A 20,461-nucleotide genomic window follows, 5' to 3' on the forward strand; every position below is an offset into this window, starting at 1 on the left:
CCAATAAATGTAATGTCAGACAATATCGAGACACGCAATAAAGAGGACCTTATCAATCCAGCTCTCGGTTTATTGTCTTCAAACCCTTCGAAAATTCGGAAAAAAAAAATTTCTTCGGGAATTTGGGAAAAACTCTCTTTGGTAGTTCAGAAGAATTTCCCTTTGGAAATTCGAACAAAAAATCTATTTGGAAATTCGGAAAAATTTCTATTTGGAAATTCGGAAGAATTAAACTTCTGGCTATTCAGAAGAATATTCCTTTGGAAATTCGAAAAAAAAAAAATCTTTCAGAAATTCAGAAGATTTTTCTTTTGAAATTCGGAAGATCTCCCCTTCGGAAATGCGGAATATTTTTATTTTGAAATTCGGAAAAAAAAAATCCCTTTAGAAATTCGAAATTTAGAATTTTCCTTTGGAAACTAGGAAGATTTTTTGTTTAGAAATTTGGAAGAAAAAAATCTTTGGAAATTTGGAATATTTCCCTTTTAGAAATTCGCAAGAGATTCTCTTTAAAAGTTTACTAGAATTTCCTTTTGAAGTTCGAAAGGATTTGCTTTTGGAAGAATTTCTTTTTGGAAATTCGAAAGAAATTATTTTCCTATTGAAAATTTGGAAGAATTTTCATTTTGGAAATTTTCAAGAATTTATCTTTGGAAATACGGAAAAAACCAATTCTCCTTCGGAAATTCGAGAGAATTCCCCTTCAGAAATTTAGTGGATTTTTCCTTCGGAGATGCGGAGGATTTTCCCTTCATATAATCGAAAAAAAAATGCCTTCGGAAACTCGGAACTCTCTTTGATAGTTCGGAAGAATTTCTCTTTGGAAATTCGAAACAAAAAATCTTTTTGGAAATTCGAAAAATCCCCTAGGAAATTCGGAAAAAACTCCTTCAGAAATTCAGAAGATTTTTCTTATGAAATTCTGGAGAATTTCCCTTTGGAAAAGCGGAATATTTTCATTTGGAAATTGAGAAAAAAAAAATCAATTCGGAAGAATTTTCCTTTGGAAACTAGGGGTAACGGCTCAAACCTTGGCCCATTATGCTACGGTTGAGCACATTTATCGTTATAAATCTTCATATATTGCATTTCCAACCAGAATTATTCCACCAGCCAGCTTGCTTACATTTGGTTTTGACGCCAAATAGCAAAAGACGACGATGAATGTCCGCAATATCTCATTTAAACCAGCGAAAGTCTCGAGAGAAATGGACAAAAGGTCGGCATCCTTGTCCCTATCATGTGGATAATTTTTCAGCCCACTTGGGACGAGTGAGTGTTGATTTCAAACATACGAGAGATAAAGATGGGTTGCTGTTTATAGTACCAGTCATTTTGCTTGCGTTAAATAAAGGCAGCATGCAAACAAATAGAGAAAATCAAATCATCTTATTGAGCGTGAATTCTAATTGGTTGCATGTAAAATACTACCACACTGACTGTAAGAGTGCGTTTCAGATTCCCTCAATAGCACGCTTACCAAGGACATGCTAACGAAAATACTATTGTATGAATCGTTTATTTCCCAAATATTAACCATATTTGCAAGTGTAGAAGTTTAAAAAAATGAAAACTGTATTAAAAACTGCACTTGCAAAAAGGCTACATGTTCTAGCCCTCATGTTGTACTTTCAAACAAATTGCATACATTAATTATTGGCTGCCGCATAATTTTGAGATTTACTGCTAGTTGAAACCATGGCAGTTGTGTTGCTCTCGCTCTTGCGATACTCTCCAAGAAACTTTTTTCCAAAACGTAAACAACGCTTTAGGTGGGGATGATGCATAACGCACTACTAAAGAAAGCCAATTGTAAAACTTATTCTAGGCAATTCCTTGCTTTGTACTGTGCATAAACAGTTATAACTGTGCCAACTACCTGATATTATTACACAATTATTCATAAATAAAATTATTGGATGCTTGTTTTTAACTCTGCCTGCATTGAAGTTTTATGATTGGTACGTGCGTTTGATTCCACTCCTCTCTATATCGATCAGCTGTTGTGAATCCTCTCAAAACTCTCACGTGTTTCAACTTCCCGAGTTGAAAGAATACTTTTTCGGTATCATTTTACAGATCAAAATACTTTTTGCAAGCAATAATAAATCTAAATTATGATGAAGGTATTTGTCAAGTCATTTGACTTAAAATTATTCACATGAAATGACGTTGAAAGTTTATCTAATGAAACATACGATACATTGTATCTTTCCATTATTAAATTGGAAAATGTTTGTAGGATTCGTGCGAAAGATGATAAAACTAAATGTTCTTACACTTATTGAATCATTCATTTGCGAAATTATGAAGAAAATGGTGTATCGAACCACGAAAGGTTGATGCTTGAAACGCTTTTGCTTGAATCGTGTTTGGAAGCCGTAAGGTAGGCAATTATTTCTGGTATGTTCTGCGAATGAAAGCGATTATATCGTGATTCGAGAAAAGCATCATGAGGGCCCATTTACAAACTACATGCTGTTTTAGGTTGTGGGAGGGTACTTGTCTGAGCGTTAAGGACTTTATAAATTTCAGAATCCTACCATACATGAAGCATTACTAGAGGCTTGGTGTGGGTTGAGTTTAGCGTTATGTAATTTGCGAATGAAACTTAACCGCTGAGTGGATTAACCTGTTTTAACAAAAATTCTTAGCAACCTAATCGCAAGCATCGGATATTCTATCTGCAGCTTTCGGTTATTTTCTCCAGTACGGGTTATTGGTGAGAATGTTTTGATTTTAGAGTTTCACCTATACTAACGTAGTGCTACAAATCGAAAGCACATGCCACCATTTGGCTACGGGTGCCCCCAGTATTGTCCAAAAAAGTTTTGGTTAATTATGTCGCTATACTAATGGAAATTGTGAAATAAAAATGATATCTGACATACTGTGGTTGTTATCCATTCATCTGATGTGCGAAAGCAGGTATGTTCATTCAGAAAACTCTTTTATTGGGCAAAAGAAAAACTCTAGCACAGCCAGCCTGCATAAGTCAACGAAACATGGCTGCTAAAAAACCGAGTCAAAGTGATTTTTCACGCAAGATAAATGCTTGTAATAATTTAAGAAGTGTATAAATCTAGAGTTATGAAGCAGATATGTGTTTGATACACTTTTCTATAGAAGCAGTGGTTAATATCTCCCTACAAATCGACGTATTATCGCTGAAATATTGATTAATTTGCGTGAAGAGCCAATGTTACATCCAGGGCCAACATTACCGCCGGTTACCCTAGGAAGAATTTCCTTTTCGAAATTTGGACAAAACAAATATTTGAAAATTTGGAATATTTCCCTTTTAGAAATTCGCAAGAGATTCCCTTTAAAAATTCAAAAGAATTTCCTTTTGAAGTTCGAAAGATTTGCTTTGGAAATTCGATAGAAATCGTTTTCCCATCGAAAATTTGGAAGAAATTCTATTCAGAATTTCGGGAGAATTTCTCTTTGGATCTAGTCTAGTCTAGTCTAATCTACACGTACACAGCCAGTTAATAAAATAATCCTGGAAGTGATAGATTCGACAACATCAGCATCAACAACTGTGCAGCGTTGGTGAAAATACTTGTGAGAATCAATTCTTAACTTGATTTCACAATAAAGCATAGAACGGGGACATCTCGTACCAACCGCTCCGTTTACATTGTTAGGTTATGGTTGTTGAATCGTTGGGAGTGACTAAGCTAAGATGATTTATGTGCACTCCTTGGCTCCTCAACGTCTTGGGATGGGACACAGTTTTTAGTCTAGTGCCCTGGCTTATACACTATTGGACATAAGTATTCGTATGAACTCATACAGATTACTATGAAAACATGACGAATACTTATGCCAGACAATGTACATATAAGCCTAGGTTCAAGCGCCATTGCTCGCCCTCTGGAACGAGAAAAAAAAGAAAGTAATGGAAAATAGTAAAATGGATGAATGGAAAACAAGTGAACCTCCAAAGGATAATATAATATACCATATTTACTTACAATAGCTCCATATTTGTATTTCCTGGAATCGTTATCTCGATTATCCCCGTCAAAACACAATTTATTGAAAATTTTTAAACAAACATTTTGAAATTATCATTTCACTGTTGATGATTTTTCTTCATCACTTCACATTACTTCTTAAATCTCACTTTAATTTTTTTTTACGCATAACCTAATTACGGATAAAATACGAAAACTTAAAGCGCATTTATAAACCTTATTCAGTCAATAATGTGTGACATGCGAGCGGCTATTGAATATTTCATAGTATATGACATTGACATATGGAACATAATCCTGATTAATAACTAAAATGTTTTTGGACATTTCATGTAATACTTCCCACTAATCGAAAATACATCAGAAGGGTAAAATATTGAATGTATACCTGGGTAGAGATGAAAATCAAACTAATAACATGAAAATAACAAACCTTGCTGTGATATCAGGTTTTGTTATTTTCATACTATTCATGAATAACATAAAACAACAAACACACTTTCTTATTTTCTCAAAATCCATTATTCATGTGTTGTTATAAGGAGAGCAGCACAACAAATGAAAAACAAATTTTGCCATCACAACAAATTTTGTTATTCAATCATCATTTATGTTTTCAACATATCAATAATGACTGATTTTGGTATTTTCTTTTATGCAAATATTTTGATATTGGTTTGATACTATAATGCCAAAATGAGTAATTTATGATTTATTCGCTCGAACAATCTCTGTCATTATTTTTGCTATTTTAGCAACTATATCAAACAACCTAATATCAAATTTTGCTATTCGGTTATGCATATAATAATAGTAACAATTGTTATTGTTTTGCTGTTTTCTTCTACCCGGGTAGTATTTCTTGAAAACTATTTCAAAACACTGTGCTATAAAAGTTGTTGAAGTATCTTAGTTTTAATACAAAATTTTTCAAATGCCGAACTCAATATTTAGACATAAAGAAATAAAACTAGAGATAAACTAGTTGGGTGAACTACAATCTATTTGTGGTGCAAACTATTAACAAATCTACGCATATCCTTCCAATACAAACCTGATCTTAGAACGCTCATGCAAGCTTGTTCTTTCTCTGTATCGAAAGCGATAAAATCAGAATCAAGTCATTTAGTCAATAATCCCAACTAAATTTTAGCCTAAAGGCACTATTATATGTTAGAATGATTTAGTAATTATGAAGATGCACAGAATAACACAAAAAAGAGATAAAATTGGAACTTCTCACCGAATGTATCCAAACCAAAATTCCTTCCGGAAAATCGAAAGATTTTCCTTTAGGGAATATGAAAGAATTTATCTTCAGAAATTCAGTGGATTTTTTCTGCGGAAATGCGAATTTTCATTCGGAATTTCCTTCAGATAATCGAAAATAAAAAAAAACGGTTCGGAAATTTGGAAGATGTTTTCTTTGGGAATTTGGGAAAAATTCTCTTCGGTAGTTCGGAAGAATTTCCCTTTGGAAATTCGGAGAAAAAATCTATTTGGAAATTCGAAAAAAAAAATTGAAATTCAGAAATAAAATCTATTAAGAAATTCGGATGAATTTAGCTTTTGGATATACGGAAGAGTTTTAGAAATTTGGTAGAGTTTTCATTCAGAAATTTGAAAGAATTGCCCTTCGGAAATTTGAAAGAAATTCCCGTCGGAAATTCGAAAAAAAATCCTCCAGAAATTCAGAAGATTTTTCATATACGGTGAACTCTCCCTTACTCGATATTGAAGGGACCATCGAGTTAGGGAGGTATCGAGATAGAGAACACATTTATATTTTGCTTCCAACACTCACTTTTCACTTCTCACTCTCACTCATCCTCTTCTCAGTTCTCACTCCACTCTTCTCACTTTTCACTTCTCACTTCTCACTACTCACTTTGTTCTTCTCATTTCTCACCTTTCACTTCGCACTTATCGCTTCTCACTTCTTCCTTCTCACCTCTTCCTTCTCACTTTTATTATTTACCTTTCACTTCTCACTTTTCACCTCTCACTTCTCAAACTTTTCACTTCTAACTTCTAACCTCTCACTTTTCACTTCTCAATGCTTACTTATCACTTATACTTTTTTCTTCTCACTTCTTACTTTCCACAATTTACTTTTCACTTTTTGCTTTCCTTTTCTCAATTTCCATTTCTCACATCTCACTTCACTTTCATTCTCACTTTGAATTTGTCACATCTCATTTCTTATATTTAGCTTTTTACTGCTCACTTCTGACTTCTTACTTTTTATTTCTCATTTTTCACTTTCACTTCCCACTTTTCATTTCTCACTTCTCACTCCTCACTCCACAGTTCTCACTTCTTAAATTTCTGCCTTTTAACTTCTCACTTTTCACCTTTCACTTCTCATTTCTTACTTCTTACTTCTCACTTCTCACTACTCAATTCTTACTTCTACTCAATTCATACTTCTTACTTCTCACTTTTCAGAATTTACTTTTTCGTTTTTGCTATTCTTTTCTTACTTCTCACTTCATACTTCTGACTTCGAATTTGTCACTTCTCCATCTTACTTTTCTCTTCCCACTTCTTTCTTCTCACTGCTCACTTTTAATTTTTCACTTGTCACTTCTCACTTTTCACTTTCAATTTCGTTTTCGTTCGTTTTCACTTTCAAAATTTCGTTTTTCAATTTTCGGCCAAACAGCATTCGGCCAAATAGCCCGACATCGTATATATTGTGCATGTGAACTTGTTCTGAAAACATCGAGTTAGCGAGGTGAAAATGCTTTGGGAAATTACTTCGACCTAGAGAATATCGAGTAAGGGAGATATCAACTTATGGAGGTAACGCAGTATGCTAAATTCAAGGGACTTTGAATTTCATCGAGTAAGAGAAAATATCGGCTACAAGTATTCAAAATCAACACGACTTGATATGGCTGCCCACTTTCATGCGGAAACGCAAGAATTAAGGCACCCCAGACCTAAGTGATTTCAAAACATGTCTTAAAATGTCTTAAACACAATAATATCATTTTTAATGACTTAGACTTTTATCAGAATTTATATAACTACGGTTCATGTATTCTTGACAGCTTATTTAGCCGAAAAACTCGTTTGACCGATTAGGTCATTTGGCCGAAACAGCCGTTCGGCCAAAACGGTCATTTAGCAGAGAGCGCTATTTAACCAAAAAATGTACCGACCGTGAATGTCGTTTGGCCGAAAAATAGTGAATGTGAAATGTGTAAAGTTAATTATGATAATTAAGCAGTGAGAATGAGATGCGAGAAGTAAGATGTCTCTCAGTTCTCAATGTTTGCGAAGTGAGAAATGAGATGTAAGAAATGTGGAATAAGAATGTAGAAATGAGACGTCTCACTTCTCATCGTTCACTCCTCATTTTTCACTTCTCTATTCTTATTAAAAAATGAAAAGTGCGAAGTGAGAAATGACATCTTCTTGTTTTTCTTTTCTTATTTTAAACTTGTTTCTTCCCAGTTCTCATGTGAGAAATGAGAAACAAAAAGAGAGACGTCACACATCTTACTTCTCACAGTGAGAATGGGAAGTGTGACCGAATGGGCGTTTCTGCCAAATGACCCTTTCGTCCAAACGACATTTTCCTAATTATGATGTATAAGATTTACAATTCTTCCATTTACTTCTACTATTCCAGCATTTTCGGCCAAACGACCTATTTGGCTGAAGTTGTTAAATCATTTAAATTTAAAAAAAATTACTTAAAACACCACTAAAAGAAAGTATTTAAAAAATCTATTCGGCTGAGCGACTTTTCGGCCAAACGACAATTTCAACAAAATTACCAGTTCAAAATTCTCTACCGTATGTTCGTTTCGGGCAAATAACTTTGGGTTTATACGACCAAATGGCGTATTCGGTCTAATGACTTTAGACCGAATGATTACATGTTGAAAATCAGACAGATTTTCAATTAAAACGATGTTTACCTTGCGACTGATCCAAGGAAAAATCCCTGGATACAACTTCCCAACTTACCATCTATGTTTTCTGATAAGAAATGAGCTTTGGATGATATTGTTTTAACATGGTTATCCGACGAAAATGATACGTTCGACGCTTGATGGCTCGAAATCAAGTGATGGAGTCAAACGCAAAGGGGTGTATGTTACAAAAAGTTAGTTTTGAGAAATATGGGTGCAAAGTTTTTCAATATTTTTTCGTTTCATACAAATTGAATAAAAGTTTAAAAAATTACTAATTTTCTGTGAATTTTAACATTTTTTATAAACAACGTACAAACTATATCAACATATTGCCGCAAAGCTCTAGAACCAACGCATGTTTTGCTGTAGTCAACTCAATTTTGACACCCCTCTGCTTCTAACCCCCTGAAGTATTTGGATTGCAGATGCAATGTCAACTTCGTATAGAACCTAAGATGGATTGCAGCGCTTTCAAATTAATAGTTTTGTGTTGCATTCAAGGGCAGTGATGGAAATCAGCTCTCTCTGCGGAATGAGAAAAAGTAATATCATAATATTCGCAAACATGTTTTAGACCCGTTTTCTTTACAAGCAATATGATATTCTATGGCTATGAAACATGCTGTTTAGGAAAGTTTGAGGAAAAATACATTACTTCTCTTAAATTCCATTAACATTTTAACGAGATTTCGGTAACAAGTAGTAAAGTTTACCGAATTCTCGACAAATCTTCCCATTGACGAGATCTATTGTGTCTAGTATCGCCTTGTAGCGCAAAAATTGATATTCGAGTCAAGTACGAAGGCACTGAAGACAACAATAGGGCTGAAGTCGAAATGCGTATTGGTAACCTCACAAAGTGGTAAAATTAGATGGAACAAATCATCTTCTATTCAAACTTCCGATGCGGAACAGGTATCGCAAATCTATTGGAAATTATATCAGATTAAACTGCATTTCCATTTATAAAAAAACACATTTGCTAACTATCCAATACGCTCTAGAACGCAAAATGATGTCATTCTAATTAGCAATGGAAAATTTGCATTATAATGGAATGGTTCTGATTCGCTTCCGAGCGGTACACTGATCCGAAGTGGTGTAGATATTAAAAATTATACCAGCGAGTCAAGAAGTGCTATGTAAAATTATAATGTTGCTACTCATATTTCTCCTCAATCTGATCTTCGAACATTTGTCTAATCGGTACAGGAGCTGTATACTAATTCCATCGAATGGAATTTAAATATTTTAATCTAGTGCCAGTGTTGTTGATTCTGATTATGAGGATAGCTTATTAATATTTTATTACTTTCCAGAAGACTATAAGGTATCACATAGCTCAAGTTCAAGTAAACACGTAATGCGATACTGAAGATGAAAATTCCAACCAATTCATTAGGTAACATGAATCACAGAGTTTTTATTCGTTACACACAGTTTCGCAACACCGGGATGTGCTTTCATACGAAGTCTTCATCTCGACGGTCGTGCCACGTTGGAATTTGGGCGTACCATCGCGCGGAGCAGCGCCGGCACAAAATATGCGATTTTCTCGCGTCCTTGCTGCTGGCATCGTTCACACGGTGGAGCCAAGTGCATTCTCGGAAAATATCCATGAACTTTTTTTTCATCCCCTCCGGATCGTGCGGTTCAAGCAATCCTAGCCGCATCAAAGATAGCACGAACGCGAACGGAGAGTGCGCCGTAGTAAATTTGTTTTAGCCAACAGCGTGCCACGTACGGATTACCTGGGGCCGAACCTCAGCTTTAAACCCGGTTTCTCTAGTGTAAATTTATTCTCCAAACAAACACACATAATTACATGCAGTTCCGTTTTGGCAAATGAGTTTGTGCGTCGCTTCTGGTGTCTGAGCAAATATTCGAACAAACTTTGTATAAAGTGGTTCCCAAAATATGGATGTTTCAAATACGGAGATCATATTTATATAGTTTGTCTGCCATGGACCATTCAATTTGTGTTCACAGCAGCACACGCGAAATTGATATGTTTGAACCACCATTGAATAAACAGATGATTATGAAAATCAAACATTGGAATTCGATATTAGTGCAATGACTCATGTGTGTTGCAAAAGTTATAAAGCCCGTGGACTGCAGTTTGGTTAGAGTTCTCCTAAACGTTTGAGAATCCCTGGACAAGAATAATAGTGCGCCAACAGGTTCCCTTCTACGGGTTCATTCTTATGGATAACTAGATATGATCGCACGCGTATATGGTAGCAGGTGTACGTACACCTCTAGAATCGAACATAGCCAGAGCGATGGCTTGAAAACCGAAAGTGTTTGTTTTAGACAAGTTTTGCTTTCATGTTGCCACTCGTGCGGATTGATCACGTACCTATCGTAGCGTATGAGACGATCTAGATTCCATCAGAATTATTAATCCAAGGCAGCAACGCACCTAGTTTGGCCCTAATACAGATACGTATGCCTATGTGAGATTGAAATATTGCCTTGAATTATAAACTAGACTGTGTGAACCTTAGATACAGTAGCAAACTAATTTCTTCCTTCGGAAAGACCCCTTACCTATCTAAAATTAGCCTGTTTTCAACACCATTACATTTCAGAACCAGTGAAACTCAACGTGTTTCTGATTTAGTGAGTCAGCCGCCATCGTATCGCCAATTAGTACCTTATTGCCGACTTAGCGAGGAAACCCTTTATTCAAGATAGTTATCCTGCTTCGAACACTGAACCGTAGGACATGTCAGTCTGCTAAAAACGCACGCTTCGGCAACACGAACACGAGATTGCATGCAAATTGAAGTGCGTTCCGTTTTCCCATCTACGGTCGGTTGCCAGCCACCGAGTGCGTCGTACAGTATGGAAACATATAGGTACTGCCATTTCTGATGAGCTTAGATGGCATCATGCTTGGAATATCTCGCTGCAGGCAGTCCTATAATTTTGCCAACAGAGATGAAACATGCTTTGAAGTGTGCTGCACACATACTTACCGAATATTATACTGCGTAATTTGCATTGAATTTATTATCAACAAGGGATTAGCTTCTGGCGAAATTCCTTTAGAAGTTGCGTTGAAAATTCATGTGAGCATAAAGTAATTTGAATGTCAGGGTGATATACATGGAAAGTGATATACATCCTTCATTCTAAAAGCGAACGATTTTCCCGTTGGTGTCAAAAACTTCAAAAATCCGAGGTTGATTCGACAGGACTGATTATGATTCCATAGTAATGTTTCCACATATCCGATCGAAATGATTTATGATGCAATCATGTTAAGTTTCCAATGTTATTATTGGCACTTCGGCATATCATTAGCAGTGTTAGTGTAATCCGTATTATTGTTTACGTATGAACGATATTGGCTGGCGTAAACAAGAATGCGCGCCAACATTCGTCCGAAAGAGCATTCGAACGTAAATAAGAATAGGGTGAAAGATCCAATAGTCGTGGGTGTTCCTATAGTTGCGGTAGTGTTGTTTTTACAAAATCTACGTAGTAACGTAGTAACCCATGTAGTCCATCAATTTGTTGACAAGTCAGAAGACAAAATAAAAGGAAACAGGTTTGGATTCCCCTCCAAATCGGTAAAGTATCACTAAAATACCTTATCTGTTTCTCGGCTTTGCACCAATAGTTGCGGTAGTGTTCCCAAAGTTGCGAGTCCCATATGAAAACAATGGGATTCGCAACTATAGGAACACGAATTAAAAAATAACGCAACTATTGGAACACTGCACCAATAATTGGAGGTACTATTTTAGGTGGCAATAATGGGTTCTGCTGCAAATACAACACTTTTCGGATAAAATATGTTTAACGATCCTTTTTATACACTCTTCAGGTAAGTGCAATGAATTAATTCCAGGTTTTTTTACACGGTTGGAATTCATTAATTTCTCGGTTAACCTGAACTTTCACAGCTTTGTAAATACCCCCTGAATTTCCTTTGATTTTTTGTGAATTTTTTCGTGGGGTTAATTCATTGCTTCAGGTCTGAAGGTCTTAAACGACCAAAACCAAACCGCGTAAAAAAAACCTAGGTGTATAGATTTAATGGACAGCAAGAAATAGTGGTGGAACGTGCTTAGTTCCTCCACTATTGGGTCTTTTACCCTATGAGTGATTATTGAATTTCAATCATCGAGCAAGCAAACTCGTTTGCGATTTTAATAGAAAAAATCGCGTTCAAGTTTTTATAAAAAATCTCATTTGCCAAAAAATAATAATAACTAGCGTTTAAAACTAATCAGTCTGTATTTTTTGTTTACATTTGCAATTAAACCTTTTGTTCTTTATAAAGAATATCAATTCACTGTTTACAAAAATGCAGAACAGAAAAAAATGGAAGGAATTGAAACTCTTGATTTGAATCCTGAGTTTTGAGTTTTTCCTAACACTGAACATGAGAGTGCACAATACATGTACATACACACCTAAAAATAATCATGTAATTTTAGGTGCTGTGACTACGACATATTCGAGCGTCACTTTTGACGTAAAATTAGGTGATACGTAAATTTTACATCACAACTTTATTGACAAAAAAAATGAAGGATTAGAACGAGAATCGCTGAGTGAGAGCCCAACACGTTACCACTCAGCTATCTTCGTCTCTTGAAAGAGGGGTGATCGAAGTAAAGCATGTTCCACGATTTGCACTGAACAAGTATTTCACTGCATCAAGTCATCGACTGCTAGAGCGTTAGGTGCGTCGCATCGGGTGCTGTGTTTGGGTTCCATGACATGTAATTTTAAATCATCTAACATTGAAAAATATGTGATTCAGTTTATGTCATGTGGTTTTGTGTCATTTTATTCACATACATCACCTGTAATATTTATATTTTTTCGGTGTGTGTATTTCATTTATTTACTATGACAAGTGAAGACATTCCACTAAAAAGCTCAAAATAATTTTCTTAATCATTTATTTAGTTTACATCTAAACAGATAACACTGAATCAACAATATGACGCCACAATAAACGGCTTGAGGCCGCATCTCTTCATCCTCGAATGCGCCCACACGCGTTCGGTTCCGCCCACTAGCATGTATTTTGTCTTTGACGCATTCACCACCAGTTCAACTTTTGTTGCTTCATGTTTCAGGCGGGTGTACAGTTCTGCCACCTTTGCAAATCGGCTGACAATGTCCATGTCATCCGCGAAACAAATAAATTGACTGCATATGTTGAAAATCGTACCCCGGCTCTCCGCATGACATCTTCTAGCGCAATGTTGAACAACAGGCACGAATGTCCATCACCTTGTCTTAGTCCCCGGCGTAATTCGAACGAACTGGAGTGTTTGCCCGAAATCTTCAAACAGTTTTGTACACCATCCACCGTTGCTTTGATCAGTCTGGTAAGCTTTCCAGGGAAGCTGTTCTCGTCCATAATTTTCCATAGCTCTACGCGGTCTATACTGTTGTATGCCGCCTTGAAATCAACGAACAGATGGTGCTTTGGAACCTGGTATTCACGGCATTTTTGAAGGATTTGCCGTACAGTAAAGATATGGGGGCCCTCCTTAGCTGTGCGGTAAGACGCGCGGCTACAAAGCAAGACCATGCTGAGGGTGGCTGGGTTCGATTCCCGGTGCCGGTCTAGGCAATTTTCGGATTGGAAATTGTCTCGACTTCCTTGGGCATAAAAGTATCATCGTGCTAGCCTCATGATATACGAATGCAAAAATGGTAACCTGGCTTAGAAACCTCGCAGTTAATAACTGTGGAAGTGCTTAATGAACACTAAGCTGCGGCTCTGTCCCAGTGTGGGGATGTAATGCCAATAAGAAGAAGAAGGCATGGGCTCAAAGTACTTGTATGAACATGACTGGCTGATGTCAAAGTTGTATTGAGCGCAGTTGACCTGGTAGACCAATTGATTCAAACTTTAGAACAGTTTGAAGAATCTAAAATTTCTGGTCTGGATACAACTGTGTTGCAAATCAGACGCGCGGGCTCTACGGACTTGTATGGACATGACTGGTCGATTTCAGATAGTTGACCTGATAGACGCATTGATTCAAACTCCATAAGAGATTGGAGAACCTAGAACATCTGGTTTGGGTATATCTTCTTCTTCTTTTTCTTCTTCTTCTTCTTCTTCTTCTTATTGGTATTACATCCCCACACTGGTTTGGGTATATCTGAGTTGCAAATCATATGCGTGGGCTCTACGGACTTGTATGGGCTTGACTGGTTGATTTCAGATAGCTATCGAGCGCAGTTGACCTGGTAGGGTAGACGCATTGATCCCAACACCAGAACAGCTTGGAGAACCTAGAACATCTGGTTTGGACAAAACTGAGTGGAATATCGTACATGTGACCTTAACGAACTGGCATGGACATGACGGGTTTCCATTGGCATGGGTTTCCGTAGGGGTTTCGGCAAAATTTGCATATCATCTTTCATCAGTCATAGAGGTCATTTTGGAGTCGCTAGGGATGTCCAGAAGAAACATATTGTTCACACATTGTATACTGCCGCTAACCGCAAGTCGAGCACATCTGTATATGGGGCTCCATATACAGATGTGCTCGACTTGCGGTTAGCGGCAGTATATTCAATGATAGAATAGTGTTATAAAACATTTATGGAACCTGTAAGTGTTGTTCACACTAAAACATGTCATGTAAAGTAAATTTTACTATATTTTGAAAAACCATCCTTACTCACGCCCCTCTAGGGAAAAAATGAGCATCCCTAGAATCATAACTCACCAGTATGGTAAAACTAGATGAGATGGGTAAGACATCCGTAAAAGAATTGTGAAGATCGGTCAAAAGACGCTTGAGAACCAGCTGTTTGAAAATTTAGTTCCCATAATTTTCTGATCACGGTATTCGGCGTGTTAATCTAATTTTTCATCGAAAAAAAATTAAGAAAAATCACTCTGATCTTTGAATACGCATTTATGTTTCCTTAGTAAAACTTTGTTTAAAATTATTTTTCTCAGGAAAATTATCGGTTTTTAGCGGGTCACTTTTTTCAGTTCAGTCACTAAAAAGTCTTTTTTTTTTCGAGCTTAAGTCACTAAAGTCAATTTTTTCTCATAAAAAGTCACTAGTTTCAATTATTTTGGTCAACATCCAGATTTTAAGTCATAAACCCATGGTTGATCAAAATCCAGGTCTCGTAAAGTAAAATGTTTGCTCTAAAGTCGTTCCAAACTTCTTCGTGTCTGCAAGCTCTCGAGCTACAACTTGGCCAGTCTTTCAACTCGATGTTTTTATAACCTTTACAACAGTTGTTTGTCGAAGAAATTCATTGTTCATTAATTTTATATTTTTAGATTTATTTATATTGTTAGATTAGAAAAATGGGCATTGGGAAAGAATGTATTGAGAATCCAAATATGTTAGCAAGACTAACTGTCAAACTCCATAGTATAAATTGGACTGTTTAGATTCGATATTTTCAATTCTAGATCAACTTCTTGGTATTTCGAGGAAACCAAGCAAAGAATTGCTAAAATACTCATTAGTACATATCTAAAATAAGCATTAAAGTAGGGCGAAGTTGTATGGAAAAACGCAAACTTCATCCAACAAGTGAGGTCAAGGTTTTTCTAAATCGTTTTGGGACTCCAATCAGCTGTGCATAATATGGGCTCGATTGGTTGCATCCTCGCTTTCCGCTCTATATGGAGATCAGTATGGGAAAACGTACCTTTTCACATTTTTGCTTTTAGCTGCTTCAATTACTTGTTAATCACGTGACTCAATACGTTGGCATATAGTCTGAAGGATGGCGAAAGACTTTGCTGAAGAAGGTACGTAGCTGGAAGGTGTAGAAAAAATGTTATTACGCTTCGAAAATTGATTGTTCAAACCATATGCATGAAATCAATGTTTATGCCAGCACTACCGGACAACCTATGGTTGTCAGAAGGCGAAACCCATATTCCTTCTTGTCGGAATTTTTACTTTGTAAAATGATTCCGAATAACTCCCATCAGCTCCAAAGCCCTATAACATCAACAGTTTTGAAATAAAGCTTAGTTAAATTATTATTTTTCACTCCACTTGGTTGAGAAGAGTCTTGATAAGAGTAAATAGAATTGCTGCATTTCTGTTTAGTTTCGGTTATGGATTTCTCCGAAAGTGTTACCAGAGGAATTGCTAGAGGAATTCCCAGAGCAAATCCTGAAGGAAATCTAGGAGAACTTCCTGAATATTCCGCAAGCCCTTCGGCAAATATTTCAAAAATTCCTCCAAGAATTATTTCAAAAGCACTTACAGCAATACTCTTACTTACTCACTTACTCCTGGTTGATGAGAGTGAGGATGAGAGTAAATAGATTTCCTGCGTTCTTGTGGATAATGGATTCCTCCGAAAGTGTACCCAGACGAATTGCTGGAGAAATTCCAGGACCAAATCATTAAAGGAATCCCGAGAACTTCCTCAATAAATTTTACGCAGGATTTCGTGAAGGAATTCCCAGATTATCCAGCAAGTCCTTTGCCAATCCCTCCAGGAATTCCTCCGAGAATGTTTTCAGCGAGTCTCCGAGTCTTCAACAACTTCCAGATTTTTTTCGCGAGTGCCTCCGGAAATTCCTTCTAGAATTTCATCAGAAAAACTTTCAGGAGTTCTCTCAGGATTTATTCCATAAACATTTTTTGGGAATTCCAATGGAAAAACTTTCGGGAGTTTCTCCTGGTTTTTTTCCTTGAAATTCTATCCAGAGTTCTCACAAACAGTCCTTCAAAAATTCTTCCTGCAATGTCTCCATAAATTCCTCTGAAAATACTTCCAAGAATTTTTCCGCGAATGTCTCCGGGAATTCCACCTGTTATTCATCCTGGAATCGCTATAAAAATTCCAAATGGAATTCCATCTGAAAGTCCTTCGGGAGTTCCCTCAGGAATGCTTTTGGAAGTTCCTTCAGGAATTTCTCCAAGAGTTCACTCATAAATGTTAAGATAAAATCTTCTGGGGTTTCCTCCGGAAATTCCTCTAAAAATTCTTCCTCCTTTTATCAGGTATTTCTCCAGTAGTTCCTCCGCGAATTCCTGCAGTAATTCATTCACAGCTATCCTCCTGAAATTTCTTCATTCTCCATTCTCTTCTTTCTAAATTCTCCTTTAGAATTTCCTTCAGAATTGCTTTGAAAATTTCTCCAGGAATTGCTCCGAAAGTTCCTCCGGAAATACCTCCAATACTTCTTTTGGAAACTTCTACATGAATTTCTCCGATATTTCTTAAGGAAACTCTTCTAGAAATCCATCCAGAAATTTCTTCCGAAATTTCTCCGGCAATTCCTCCATAATTTCCTCCAGGAGTTCCTCCGCAAATTCCTCAACGATTTCCTTTGGAAAATCCTACGAAAAATATCCAGGAATTCTTCCGGAACATCGTCCAGGAGTTCCTTCGGAAATTCCTCCGGAAATCAGGGCATTTTTCAGGAGTTTCTTCGTGCATTTTTTTCCAGGAATTCCTCCGGACAATCCTCCAGGAATTCCTTTGGAAATTGCTCCATGATTTCTCAGGAATTTTTTTCTAGAACAACAGCGTGTATTCGGTGTATTCAGTCCTGTGGGCCCTCCTTAGCCGTGCGGTAAGACGCGCGGCTACAAAGCAAGACCATGCTGAGGGTGGCTGGGTTCGATTCCCAATGCCGGTCTAGGCAATTTTCGGATTGGAAATTGTCTCGTCTTCCCTGGGCATAAAAGTATCATCGTGCTAGCCTCATGATATACGAATGCAAAAATGGTAACCTGGCTAAGAAACCTCGCAGTTAAAAACTGTGGAAGCACTTAATGAACACTAAGCTGCGAGGCGGCTCTGTCCCAGTGTGGGGATGTAATGCCAAGAAGAAGAAGAAGAAGTCCACCCGGCCGGGATAACGCGGTGCAATATGAACTGGCAAAACTCCCAGCATAAAAACAAAAGCTTCCTGACCCCGGTCCCAGCCCGGGTGCAATGAGAATAGGCCTTTATTCACTGAACATTGTTTTTTGTCAAGGCCCCCCCCCCCCCTCGAAGAAAATTCATAATCGAAAAATAATATTCTTGAAATTCGTACAATTATGCATTCAAATGACCGCAAATAGATAAGAAATTATAGAAATAGTAAATTCTACCCCGCCCCCTAAAGTGCTATTTTGACCTCTCTAATTTTTATAAGGTGCGAGAAAGGCACCACCAACGCTAGGTGGATTAATCTGGGTTTTTCATTTTATATAACAAATATGTTTGATCACCTCATTATAAGAATTTTTCAGTTTTTTTTAGTGTATGTACTATAAAATATCCGCTACGACCAGTACTTGACAATTTTTAAAAATATATTCTGATAACAATTTGAATATATGAAATTGTATATACTTCCGAGATTTCAATTGCAATCAAAAGAATTGAGAGTTTCTAAAGATTTTGGTAATCTTTGAATTTTTATTACTTTTTGCTATTCTGAAAAATATTATTTATGAAGAACGACTACGACTAATGAGTTATGGAAGATTTACATCGAACTAGAGATAGTTTGGTATTCAAACAGCTAATTTTAGAAATTATTGTTTACTAAAAAAATACTTGAATTCTAATAAGCAACCCCTGATAAGAAATAAGCATTGTACAGTTCAAAGTCAAAAGAAATTGTTGGTATATTAGCTGCTTAGTTGTCCATTTATGTTTATCATATCTTCATGAATTCATAATGAAAAACAGTTACAGCACCAAAGTTCTAAGTAAAACCTAAAGTAAACCAACTGACTCGGTTGAATAGTGACTGATAGTCACTATTTAATCTCTTTTTCGTCAACATTGGTAACTAAAGTCACTATTTTGAACTTCATGAGTGTTCGATCATCGTGGTGTCCGACTTGAGGTTGCCGTTCGCTAGAATTTGTCAATTAAAGTTTGAATCGTTACTGGCGCTTGATGCAGGAAAGAAGGCTTGAGGCTGCAAACGAAAATCAAACACGTAAAATGATCGATTGTTTAATCATGAAACTCGAACTCGCACCTCCATAACTGATGATATCGTCCGATACAGATTTCATCAGCAGCAGACACTGGTAGATTGTAAATCACGGACGGCTGCTCACCAAAAATATTGTTGAATGTCGTAACGGTATCGGCCTATAAATGTATGTATAAAATTAATTATCCCTTATAGGCCATTCTTTTAGTGGAATCACGTGAATACTTTCTTGTAGTGACGATTTCCGTAAAATAAGACCCCGTCTGATCGTATACGACAAAACGTTACCATTATGCGAAAACAGCCTGTATTATGTGTTATCAATTCGCAAATAGAAGTTTTAAGTGGTGCGACTGGTGGTGGTGGCACGATTGATGTGGCGCGATGTGACATCCGAACTTGTTGATACCGGCGAGGACAAACACTTCGTTAGCGTCGTATGTTTAAATTCCATTTGCAGCGTTTAATCGTGTAAAGTAATCCTTTTGGGTGTATCTGTACGTTACCCGACTAGTCTTATTTTGCGTGTTTTAGCTTTAAACACCGACATAAACTCGGGTTCCAGTGGCACGCAACACTAAGGTTTTGCAAATAGATTAATCAGTGCCACCGATAGCTCCAATACACATTGATTTAGTCATTTTTATTTTCCAAAACCATTTCACATAGTAAACGGATCGTAGATCGACATGATATAGGTAAAGCACAAATACAGCAGCAATGATGTGCAACTGATTCACGGTTCGATGCCGCCCGCCAGTTTTGAGAATGGAAACAAAGTCGTAAATTACCCTTCTCAGGTAATATAATCGTGTTTCTTATAGGGTTACTATTTTTTACTTATAATCATATATGTATTATTAAATGTGAGCTTTTTTCAGAAACCTGATATGAATTTGGCTTCTGGAACGGTAGTTTTATTTTATGTATTAAAATTTCTTGGGTTTTCTTATTTGACTCGCAGAGATCATAAGTTCTATTCTAGCTACTAGTCCCATCAGTTAATTGATTTCAAATGAAGCGCATAAACTTCATTCCTTGTTTCAAGGCCCAAATTTAGAAACGTATTCGAGGAATTAATTCATCGATAGCAACCCAGAAATAAATTGATCCATTATTAACTGCATTCAGTACGGCGAATTCAGCTCGAAACCCTATGTGTATGTACCGAGACCAACCAGCTTGCCAGAAAAGAAAATCGGGGCGAAAAAAGTCGAAAACCAAATGCCGTGGGTTGTTTACACTCGATTCAAATTATTTCGCATAACTCGTTGCCCGCGGTAACACTGCGCACAATATCAAAAATTTTCGGATGGATTCTTGCCTTCACGTTCGTATACGCAGGCAGGCAGCAGCGATAGGAAACCATTTCTGATGGTGCTCTTCAAAAGGAAGTCTCCGGCGTGAGATCCGTTTGTCCGTGTTTTTTTTTTCTCGCGATCCACGCGAATGTAGGTTAAATCGCGCATTTGATTTCAAGTGTGCTTGGATGGTGTATGGACTGGTGGCTGGTCTGTGGACTGTGGAGTGTGCAATACCTGCTGTCTGTGTTTTCGTTTTCGCAAACTGGTGAGTGTCGGTGCGATGCAACATAGGCGCGGTCCTTCACGAGGTAAAAC

General features: G+C 36.9%; 1 protein-coding gene across 6 annotated transcripts in view; it reads left to right on the forward strand.

The window, feature by feature from the left end:
* Positions 1 to 20,461, forward strand: part of LOC134225461 (beta-arrestin-1) — a 295,165-nt gene that overhangs the window by 45,112 nt on the left and 229,592 nt on the right. The gene's annotated exons all lie outside the window — the stretch shown is intronic.

The sequence above is a fragment of the Armigeres subalbatus genome, chromosome 3, assembly GCF_024139115.2.
Source record: "Armigeres subalbatus isolate Guangzhou_Male chromosome 3, GZ_Asu_2, whole genome shotgun sequence".
Lineage (NCBI taxonomy): Eukaryota > Metazoa > Arthropoda > Insecta > Diptera > Culicidae > Armigeres > Armigeres subalbatus.